Source organism: Maylandia zebra, linkage group LG4, assembly GCF_041146795.1.
Source record: "Maylandia zebra isolate NMK-2024a linkage group LG4, Mzebra_GT3a, whole genome shotgun sequence".
NCBI lineage: Eukaryota > Metazoa > Chordata > Actinopteri > Cichliformes > Cichlidae > Maylandia > Maylandia zebra.
This window is the reverse complement of record NC_135170.1, coordinates 1,873,117-1,884,115: the sequence shown is the minus strand read 5'-3', so window position 1 is coordinate 1,884,115 and position 10,999 is coordinate 1,873,117. Positions and strand designations below refer to the sequence as shown.

Below are 10,999 nucleotides of genomic sequence, written 5' to 3'. Positions count from 1 at the left end.
AAGTTAGTCTAATTAATTTAAATTCATGTTATATTGTTTAAACACTTTGGCACATCAAAAGTCAGTCTTGTTACATGAACTAGTAAAATATTTGTTTGTTACACCAATGTTAATCTTGTTGAATGAACAAATGTAATTTATGTCTGTAGTACTTACACCAATCATGTTTCAGTTAGTGTTTGTATTGCTTATGTAAACATTACTTTTAATTAAATTAATGAAACATACATAAATGATAACTTGCAAAACCATCTCTTTTATTTTGCTTGAACATTCTTAAAACAGTTGGCAGGATCCCAGTTCAGCCTAGCTTTCTCCCCTTTAACCATCTCATACTAAGACCACAGAACTTCCAGATCAAGACATGCTGACTGAAAGAAAAAATACAATAAAATAACCCTAATAATAAAAATGAAATAAGTCTGTTGAATAGTTTGCAGACAAAAAATATTATCCCCAAAGCAACTTTCGTAAAATGTAGTAAAATATGCATTGCAAACAACAATATGAATTTTAACACAATTTAAAGCTCAGACATAACATTCAACATTACTATAATATTACAACATTACTATGTTGCTTGCATACATTAGTCCTCCATTTAATCAGGCTGTATCCATTAATAGTGACTTTATGCTATTTAACGTGTGGAGAAAACATTCAATTTTGAGCATAACTGCTCCACTCAAACAATTTGTGAAAACCAGTGTGCATTTGCCTTTGTAACAATTGCCATCTGGCAAAAATCAGTGTTTACACTTAAACTGTATAAGACTTTAAGTTATGAACAAACAATCTTTGTATAATAGCCGCACAGCAAACCACATAGTTTATATGAACATTTTATAACTTACAATTTTAAACTTTAAAACAGTAAACACATATTTGCATTGCAAAAACCTTGAAAAAAAAATATCTGGCTTGCCTGAGTCTGTTTCAAGCTCATTCACCCCATTAGCTTGTTTTTTAGAAACTGTGCCTTGGATGACAACCTCTGTCCATCCAGCTTCATGATAATCTTTTGCAAGACTTCAAAAGTGCATTTGAGCTCCGGTGGGTAGCTTAGGTTCAGACAGTATATCAGTCCAAATAACAGAGCACAAGCAATTGCAATGCTCCTCAAACCAGTGAGAACCTCCACGCCTTCAATCAGGACACCGATGTTCTCTGGGTCATCTCCAGGCTCCGCACCCTCCTGATGTATGACATACACTCCCATCACAGTTTGTTCCATGGCTTCAGTGTTGGCCTCAGTGTTCTGTGACGTAAAATACAATAATACATTTGTTTGAGTCTAGATATGAAAAAAATAAAGGAATTCAGCAATCAGCGTGAATATGCTGATATATTTACTAAATTCTATGTCTCTGGTTTCACACCTCAGAAATTTGACATGAAACAAAACAAGGACCAATTGCAATAACTTTTATTCACACGTGGTGTCACATTTTACCATTTCATATATTGAAATTACCCATAACTCCTGGAGCAAATTACATAACACAGAACAACTTGTGAATGTAACTGACCGTATATTCCTTCACAAGTTTCTCATGGTCTTCATTCAGGTAGACACACAAAGACTTCAGGATGCATGCTCGTCTTGTATGTATTGTGTCATCCTAAGAAAAAAGGGAATCCATAATGACAATATTTAGCTTTTAGGCAGCAGTTTGAAAAAGGAATACTTAGTTTGGAAGAGTCCAAAAGGCCACATGGTAAATAGACTGGTTCTTATATAGCGTTTGTACTGAAATGACTTCCTTTGGTCTATCGATAAAAAATACTCAACAGGCTCTACAACCCTAAAATTTTGTATGTAGTATAGTTTTCTTTTATAAGGAGTGGCAAGAGGGCCACACTTTCCCAATATTTTAGCCACAGGGTTAGAAACACATACAGAATTTGCAAGCTCTTCAATAACAGCCTGACTAATATGGAGGTTAAGGCTCTTAAAAATTTCTCTAATTGTACGTTTTGTCAGAGGTACACTAGCTGAACTCAACAGAAAAACTAACTCCTCTAAGAACTCATCTAATCCTTTTGCTGGAACATGAAATATGTGTTCCAATTTCAACAATATTACTGCTAATTTCCGTTCAATTAGTTCGGGCTGATTTTCAACAGCACTATTATCACATTCTGTCACTGACTCACTTTCAAATTCACCATAGGATACATCTTCAGAACAGCTAGCCCTTACGTTATCAGAGGACTCTATCACTTGAACTGGGTCCACACGTGTAACTACCCTGTCTTTAAAATCTTTAAGTGTGTGTGGATGATGCTTCCTCTTGTGTGTATAAAATGTATTGTAAATATTTGTCTTGAAAGGGCAACCAAGAAACACACAACTAACTGTCTCGTTACTTCGCAGATGTGTTCCAATATGGACAAAAAAATCTCTCTCAGAGAAGACGTCACTGCAGTCACATAACTCACATTTAAAAGTTACTGAACTTGAAGCTGTCTGTGTAAACTGAGATGAATGAGCTTTATAGACATGAGTGTTCAGTCCACTCCAAGTCTTAAATGTGCACGGACAATTAACATATATGCACAGATAATGTTGACCTATTCCGTAATGATGATGTAGTTTATAATGTTGAAGTAATTTGTACCTGCTGCTCTCTCTGGTAACACAATGCTTGCACTGCCACATACACGTCACTGATAAAAAATGAAATATGCATTAGAAAACGTCAAGGAGATTAAACTTCTGCATCATCCAAAAAAAATAAATAACATAATAATAATAATAATAAGGCAAACATGAACTTACCATGTATTGTTGAGGAGGTGCATAAGAATCTCAGAGCATGGGAATGTGGCTTTATTTTGTGATGTATTTCTGGGGAGAGAAATTAATTAAAACAAAGTTATTACTCTGACAAATTTGTGTTAATATCTACATACTGTGAAATGTGAAGACTGTTACGGTGCGTACACACCGAACGCGATAGACGCGACCAGAGCTTCAGGTTTACATGTAAAGTCAATGGAGGAGCACGATGAAGCGCGACTGGAGGTCCAGCTAAACTTCGGAAGCAGAGTTGCATTGAGAAAACGCTTTTCTGCCTACTTCACACGACTGACGCCTTTGAAGCGCGAAGTAAAATACGCACTGCAGTTTGTGTGGTGCATTTTGTGCATTCGCGCTTATCACGTCTACCGCTCCAGCTGGTAAAATCTGCGGGACAGCAGCTTCTCAAACTCGGCAAGGGACAGAAGGTGGTACAGCTGAAAGCGGCCGTCATCCAGACGGAGCTTCTGGAGCAAGTGGTGAAACTCACCAAACTGCTCACGCTTGTGGAAGACCTGATGGACCCAGGTACGGTGAGGACGTCCTTTAGGCACTGCTCTGCTCTCCACAGCAAATAGAGAAGGGAGACTCTTTCTTCAAACGCTAGATTGACAGCTGCCATTTTAATAACATACCGTCTGGCACTACTTCCTCCCAGATCTCTTCTTCATACGCGTGAAAATTGCATATAAAGCTCGACCAGTTCATGCTGGACGCGCTTCGAGGTGCAAATGTGCACGCGATCAGCTAGGGGCGTCTATCGCGTTCGGTGTGAACGCACCGTTAGTCAGCCTTAATGCAGAGCACCAGAGAAACTATAACCCGAACAATTATCCACCTAAATCATTCTGAATTCGAAAACTAAGTGAATATATTACAAAAAAAGAAAATGCACATGCAATTATTGTGACAGATTTTATCTTACTCCTTGTTATTAACTCCCCTAAACGCTGGTTTAGTTGAATTAAACCTTTCATCAATCCAGTTAATGCGGTTGCCCGCGACTAAACTCCACTGACAAAAACAGGAATTTTAGATAGAGCATCATAAAACACTCATAAAATCACCAAAACCATGTCGGTCAGTCTTACCACTACTACCAACAATCACCAACTCCGGTTAAGCAGAAAGTAACCTGTCATTCACGGAGCTATATGCGAAGACGTAACGGCTCTACGCGGCTTTCCCGCTCTTCAAAGTTAGCTAACTCCAGAGAAGAAAAACAGTCCTACCAACGCAGATAACCATGAAACAAACCTCATTCAAAGTCGACAGAAACAAAAAAAAAAACGAACTTACCAAAATAACCTCATCAGTTTTTGCTCTGTTGCAACAATTAGCGACTCCGGTTAAGTTTTTAAAAAAACATTAAATTCACCGACTTACATTTGAAAAATGCTTGGGTCTACAACCTCCCTGCTATATATAAAACTCCTCTAAATCTCCACACTACACAGGTAAAAATTTTTAACTACCGTATTTTCACGACCATAAGGCGCACTGTGCTAAAAGGCGCAGTCTCAGTTATGTGTGCCATTACTGTATTTAACACACACATAAGGCGCACTGGATCATAGGGCGCATACAAGTACCGTATGCGTATTTAAAAATAAAGCAGGAGCAAACCTGAGTTCAGTACCTTACTCACATTTCTATTACCGGTAATCGTCATCATCAACAACACACAAGCATACAAGTGTGCATATTTAAAAATAAAGCAGGAGCAAAACAAAGTTTGGTACTCACATTTTTATCATCAATCAAACCCATGGAAGTCCTCATCCTCTGTGTCTGAATTGAACAGCTGCGCTAAATCTCCATCAAACATGCCAGGTTCACTGTCTTCACTGTCAGAGTCACTTTCCGTGCCGTGCGGCTCCTCGGAAATGATGCCGGCTTTTGCGAAAGCTCGAACAACAGTGCCAGCAGACATGTTAGCCCAAGCATCTACAATCCATTGGCAAATTGTGGCGTAACTCGCCCGGCGCTGCCTTCCACTCTTAGTGAAACTGCGTGGAAAAAACCACCTGGTCTCCTTACATACACCTCCCTCAGCCACTCTTTCATCATTTCCTCATCCATCCAGCCCTTTTCATTTGCCTTAATGATGATTCCTGCTGGAAACTTCTCTTTAGGCAAAGTCTTTCGCTTAAAAATCACCATAGGCGGCAGTTTCTGTCCATTAGCATGGCAGCCAAGCACAACAGTAAAAGAAGACTTTTCATGCCCCGTTGTGCGTATCGCTACCGTGCTGGTCCCCTTCTTCTCCACAGTGTGACTCACCGGGATGTCAAAAGTGAGCGGGACCTCGTCCATGTTAGTGATGTGGCTGGCCTGGATGTTTTTGTCGCCGATGTGTTTGCTGTAGTAGGAGCGGAAGATGGCCAGCTTTTCCTTATAATCCGCTGGAAGTTGCTGCGCTACCAAGACGGACCTCCTTGGAAATGTTCAATGTTCATCTCTTCAGCTAGTGAAACTGCTTTTAGCCGAATGGTGAAGTCGAAACGCTTCTCCAGCTCGTTCTTTGCTCGATGATCCACCGCTCAAGTCTTTCCTCCAACTCGAGCCACCTCGCCTTATTTCCGCGGAAACTCAGCTGCGTTTTCTTGACCTGCCGGAGCTTGTTTTCTAGCTTCCTCCATTTGCGAACCATCGATTCGTTAATCTTAAATTCTCTCGCCGCTGCTCGATTTCCATGTTCCTCCGCGTAGCTGATGGCCTTCAGTTTAAACTGTGCTTCGTAAGCGTGTCTCTTTGCCATTTTCAGGGTTGTTAAAACAACGATGTCTTGCATAACGCACATACCTGTTCTTTTATACAGGTATGTACGATTGTCCCGGTATATACGATCAACGCCCACACTTCACCCTTTAACGTTCTCATGGTGTTCTCTACTACGTTCTCCTTACAACACACAGGGCACACTGCGCTATAGGGCGCGCCGCACTTTTTGAAGAAAATCTAAGACTTTTAAGTGCGCCTTATGGTCGTGAAAATACGGTAATAGTATTTATCTCTCACTCCACTAACCTAAATAAATATATCAAGAAATATTACTTACCTCACTATCAGGTATGCCAAAGAAGTAACTCCACGTGCGCTCGTTAACTTCTCAACGGACCTTTCCGCATCCAGTGGGCGTGGAGCATGCGCAATACATGACGCTATCAGAGCCGTTGGTTTGATGGACCTCATTCTCATTGGATTGCCATGAACGAATTTAACTCATCAAAGTTTTCTTTGATTTATATTCAACAAAAAAGAATGAATCATTTAATGAGCATAAAAATGATTTCTTCATGTGATGTAAACATATTACTACTTTGTTAATCAAACACATGCCCTAGTTGATTTTTTTGAGTGTGAGGAAGTCAGAGAATATCACTGAGGTGTGGATCAGGTCTGAGTGAGCTGTGGAGGGACAGCTTTAAACAGTCCACAGGTCTCACGTCCTGCTCAGTCTGGTAGCAGATACCTCGTATTGTTCCAGATGTGCTGACATCAGCAGCAGCACAGCTGTGTGATACCATGAATCTCAGTTATTGATCCAACACACAGTAAATACAAAGATCAGGATTTCTGAGAGTAATCATTATGAGTCTGAACACACGATCACTGAATGTTAGTCTCCACAATAATAAGCTAACACAAGCAAACACAGCTTTCAGCTCTTATTTTGAAACTGGCTTATTTAGAGAGCTGTGATGTGAGCGTGCCTGGCTCTGAGGCACTTGGGTCAGCCTCTGTTGTTTAGAAGTGTTACAGACTGTGAATGACACAGACCTGTCAGTTTCCATGTTTGTCTGTAACACAGCTCAGGGGCTCCATGCTGAACGCATCCATCCAGTGTTATTGATCCAGGACTGATACCAGCATTGGGATCAATACTACAACACACAATCACATGTGTCCACGTGATGTGTTTGACCAGCTTTATTCATTAATGATCAATCAGCTTATTTACTGCATCTGAGTCCAGCTTCATTTAAATGATCCAACCATGAAAATGACATCAGTCCTACAGAAGCACTTCATGCTAACAGGAAGTCATTGATTAAGGTGGAATAACACAGAGACACAACCACTCACAGCTAACCTGACCCCACTAACTGCATGTGTTTGGACTGTGGGAGGAAGCCGGAGTACCGGAGAGGACGCACACAAACACGGGAGAACATGAAGCTCTGAAACAAAGATGGTGGATTTGACCTCAGGACCAGGCAGGGTTACGGGGGTCATGACCCCCCAATAATAGATCCAGCTACACTGAAACTGTCAATTTCATTTACTTTTACTGTTTTAAAGCTATCAGGCTGCTTTGTGGCTCACTCAATACTAAACTAAGATACTTTCAGTGTGAATCATTTGCAGGAACACAGGCAGGATTTAAAGTGCAGAACTTTACAGTCTCTGTCTCAAAGTTGGTCTGAACATGCTAACAGCTCTTTGTTTTTCTCAGTTTTCACTGGTTTGATGTAATGAAAGAAATTTTAAAGAAGCAGACGATTGTTGTTATTTTAGTTCTATAGTTTCATAAATCGTGGTGTGGATCTAAGTCAACATTCAGAATAAATAAGATAATACAGCACTTTGATGGTTGCCTTTGTATTTTCCCAGCAGTGCTCAGGTTGGTTCTCGGCTACATTTACATACAGATGTTAATGTGTTCAGCAGCTGGACTCATCTGAGGAAGGAACATTGGAAAGGTGCTCAGTGCACAACTGCATCACTAATTTTATGTAAGACCCTGTGTTTTATTGTATTTATATATTTGTAACATTTGACTCAAACACTTTTGGGAAGGATGAAAATGTTTTCAGGAGGAAGTTTTTCCTTCTGTCCGACTGCAGTACACACAACACTGCGTCTCCCTCCCTTATCACAGTTCCTCAGGCTGCTGATGAGCGCCCCCTGGTGTCAGTGTTGATGACGTCATGCACAGTGAAACATAAACAGTGTCTGTTAATAAAAAATCATGTGTCCATTTTCATGTTTGCATCATGTTTCTGTAAAATCATCAGCTGTTTCTGAACCTTCTTCATTGTTTGACTCATTCCAACAGCTGTGAGCTGTGATGGAGTCAGAGCAGCTTCATCACTGATGTTCAGGTGAAGCTGAACTTAATAAACTGTAGAAATGATCAGGATTCAGGCTGGATGTGTAAAACACTTCTGTGTGAGGTCGCAGTGCTTCATATGTGTGTGTGGGCTGAAGCACACACGTGTGAGTCCTCAGAGGTTTCACACACATCACTGCACACACTTATAATCCTAGTTTAAGCTTGTGGATCATATCGGACACATCAGCAGCTCTTTGGAGACAAAGATTTGAGATTTAAGATGAGTCGTAGTCTTTCTATCCATGGTAGCTTCCACTGCTGAGGCTCGGGAAACATGAAGAGGATAATTAAGAGCAAGCATCAGCTCTGTCTCATCTAACTACACAGTATTATGATCATGCACTTATGTCTCAAACTAAGACACAATGAGACAAAATGAGTTCTGTGAGTCTTTAGATTATCAGTAAATTCTGGTGACAGTTTGACGCTCAGTGGAGCCATTTTTGGTTTGTGATGAGTGTTTTGTGAGCTTCTGTTTTGTGAGTCGCTCTTTGTAATTTAGAAGATGGTGCAGAAATGTGCGCGCCCTTATCTGAGAGGACACGGAGAGAGTGTCGCAGACTCGAGGTGAGGAGATAAACCTCGGAGCTGGACGGCCTGCACGTTACCCATGTGCATCTTTTCAGTGACATCAAGTGAACCCATAATAAGCATTTCTATGTCTTAGACATCATGTCCATTTCTAATGAGAGATTATTTTTAAATGAGGGAAACCTGGTCTAACAACACGCTTCCAACAGAGCTAAAGGTTCACCACAGTGAGACGGTGGGACTCTGATAAGAACTGAAACACTGTGTATGAACAGCTGAGACAAAACTATATATAAACACTCATTTATTCCAGTTTAGTTTACAATGATTTCAAAGTAATGTGGAAAGATTCATGTTCGTGAGCTGTTACAAACACAACTATTGATTTGTCTATATATGGTCGGACTACAAGGCTCGTGTTGAGGCTCTTGGAATAATGTGTGAATTACAGCAAGAAATGATGGTTTCCCATTTTACCAAAGTGGAATAAAATCACCACAGCAAAGAAATCATGTTATTGTCTGCAGCTAAAATATATGGTGAACATGGTTTTATAATAATGTGCAAACACAACCTCACTCTGCTCTATACGAGGAGCCAACCACAGCTGTCCGGGTCTTCATCCACCACCTCCACCATCTTTGCTCATCATCATTCACTTAATTGCTGATTGGTTTAAATCAAACTCCATTACAGGTTCAACTCCATCATATAACAGCATGTTGACTTTGGATCTGGTGTGCAGTGCCACCTTAAAAGATGAGGAAACTAAGAGATTACAAAAAAAGAAGTGGAGGAGTTAAAGAGCTGCAGCAGATTAACAGTTTCTGACAGTCATGTGTTAGAAATAGGACGATTAGATGAGCTGAGGGATCCATCTACTGCTCAGTGAAGCCTCATCAGAAACAGTCTCAGTGGAAGGATGGCTCTATTGTTAAGGAAGGACACAGGCAGAAAGACTGGCGTCTGTCACACAGGAACTGGACTGAAAATCAGCTGCACATATTCATCAGTACATGCAAACATATTATAGGTGTGGAATTCAGGACAGTACCATCAGAAGTTGATCCACTGTGCAAATGTCTGATTGGCAGTGGCTTCATTTTTCACTATGAACAAACTGCTAATGCAGCATCACAGGACGTCAGCCATGGATTGGCCTCCCCAGACCTCAACATTACTGAAACATCTTAACAGAGGATGGAAACAAAGGGAACCAACATCCAAGAAAAGACCAAGACTCCAGGCTGTGCTGAATTATAAAGGTGGACTGACCTCCAGGGTCCTTAGTATCATATAAGCTCAGTTTGTGTCTTATATACTTTCCATTTATATAACAAAATATATAGAAAGGAGGGTGGTTTAAGATGTGTGTAGAGTTTTATTCATTATCTTTAGACAAACAAAGAAAGCACCATCCATTCGTCTCCAGTCTGTATGAAAAACAGGGGAAAGGTCAAATTAAACCTTTGAAATTCCTTTCACAATAAATCCATAAATAAACAAAATAAAACATAGAAAAGTGTTTAAACCCACTTTTCCATAAAGCTGTCAGTAGGAAATGTTCCAGTAAACATGTCTGTGTTTCTGCTGTTTTCCTTTCATGCGTCCACAGCTGACAGGTAACCCTATTGGAGTCGCCATAGTGACGGGTGGCGTCTCAGCTTCAGCGTGTTGATGGGCACAGCCATGGTTACCACAGCTGGAGTTGGTGTACGGCGAGCTGTGAGAGGACAGAGATGGAGAACGCACATTTAACTCTTTAACAGGAGATACGTTACGACTAACAGACGACTGCTGTCTACATGATGTCTTTGCAGCCCTTATGCTACATGTTACACAACTTTTCTTCATGCCAACAAGACTGAGGTGCCACATAGTCGACACATACAGCTGATTATGATGCATGTTTTACTATTGCTATGTTCACATCATCTGCTTGGCTTTATTACTGAAAGCCTGGAGATCCTCTGACGTGTGCATGGCTGATGTGAAGTATGATTAGTCCTACATGACATCAACAGCAGAGGCAATGAAAGCTTTGTTGTTAACAGGTTGTAGGTAAAGTCAAATGTCTACTTCTACACTTGTGTTGGGTAAAGTTCTTCTCACTGCAGCAGATTTATATCTGTGCTTTCACAGGGCGTGATGTGGAGCTCAGCGCTGAGGTGCAGGTCTCCTTGGAGACGCCATCCTGGCTGAAATATTATCATGCTTCCAAAACATTTCAGCTTTTATTTTGAAAGAAACAAGACTTGAAAACGAGTCCCCTTCTTCCTCTTTGTCTTTGTTCTTCAGAGGAGTGTCACCTGGACAAACTCAGGGCTGTTCTAGAGCCTTTCTTATTATTTGACTCCATAGAAATAAAACTGAATGGAATCAAACAAAAACTCCCAAACAGCTAAAACACTTTGCTTTATTCTCTTTTTTAACAAATACGTTGAAGTCCATCCACAACAACACAGCTGAGATCTCCTTTGTAATCAAGTGTTTCCATCCTTTGTACAGATCTGCATACAAAACAATCATTTACGTCCCACAGAAGT

At 40.5% G+C, this 10,999-nt stretch overlaps 1 long non-coding RNA gene across 1 annotated transcript; it reads right to left on the bottom strand.

Moving 5' to 3' along the window:
* Nucleotides 1-2,001: 2,001 nt before the first annotated feature.
* Nucleotides 2,002-5,932, bottom strand: LOC143418291 (uncharacterized). The gene is made up of 3 exons (XR_013098215.1): nucleotides 5,865-5,932; nucleotides 2,783-2,851; nucleotides 2,002-2,670 (listed from the first exon to the last, which is right to left on the bottom strand). It is a non-coding gene; the product is annotated as an uncharacterized LOC143418291 (long non-coding RNA).
* Between the last annotated feature and the right edge of the window lie 5,067 nt (nucleotides 5,933-10,999).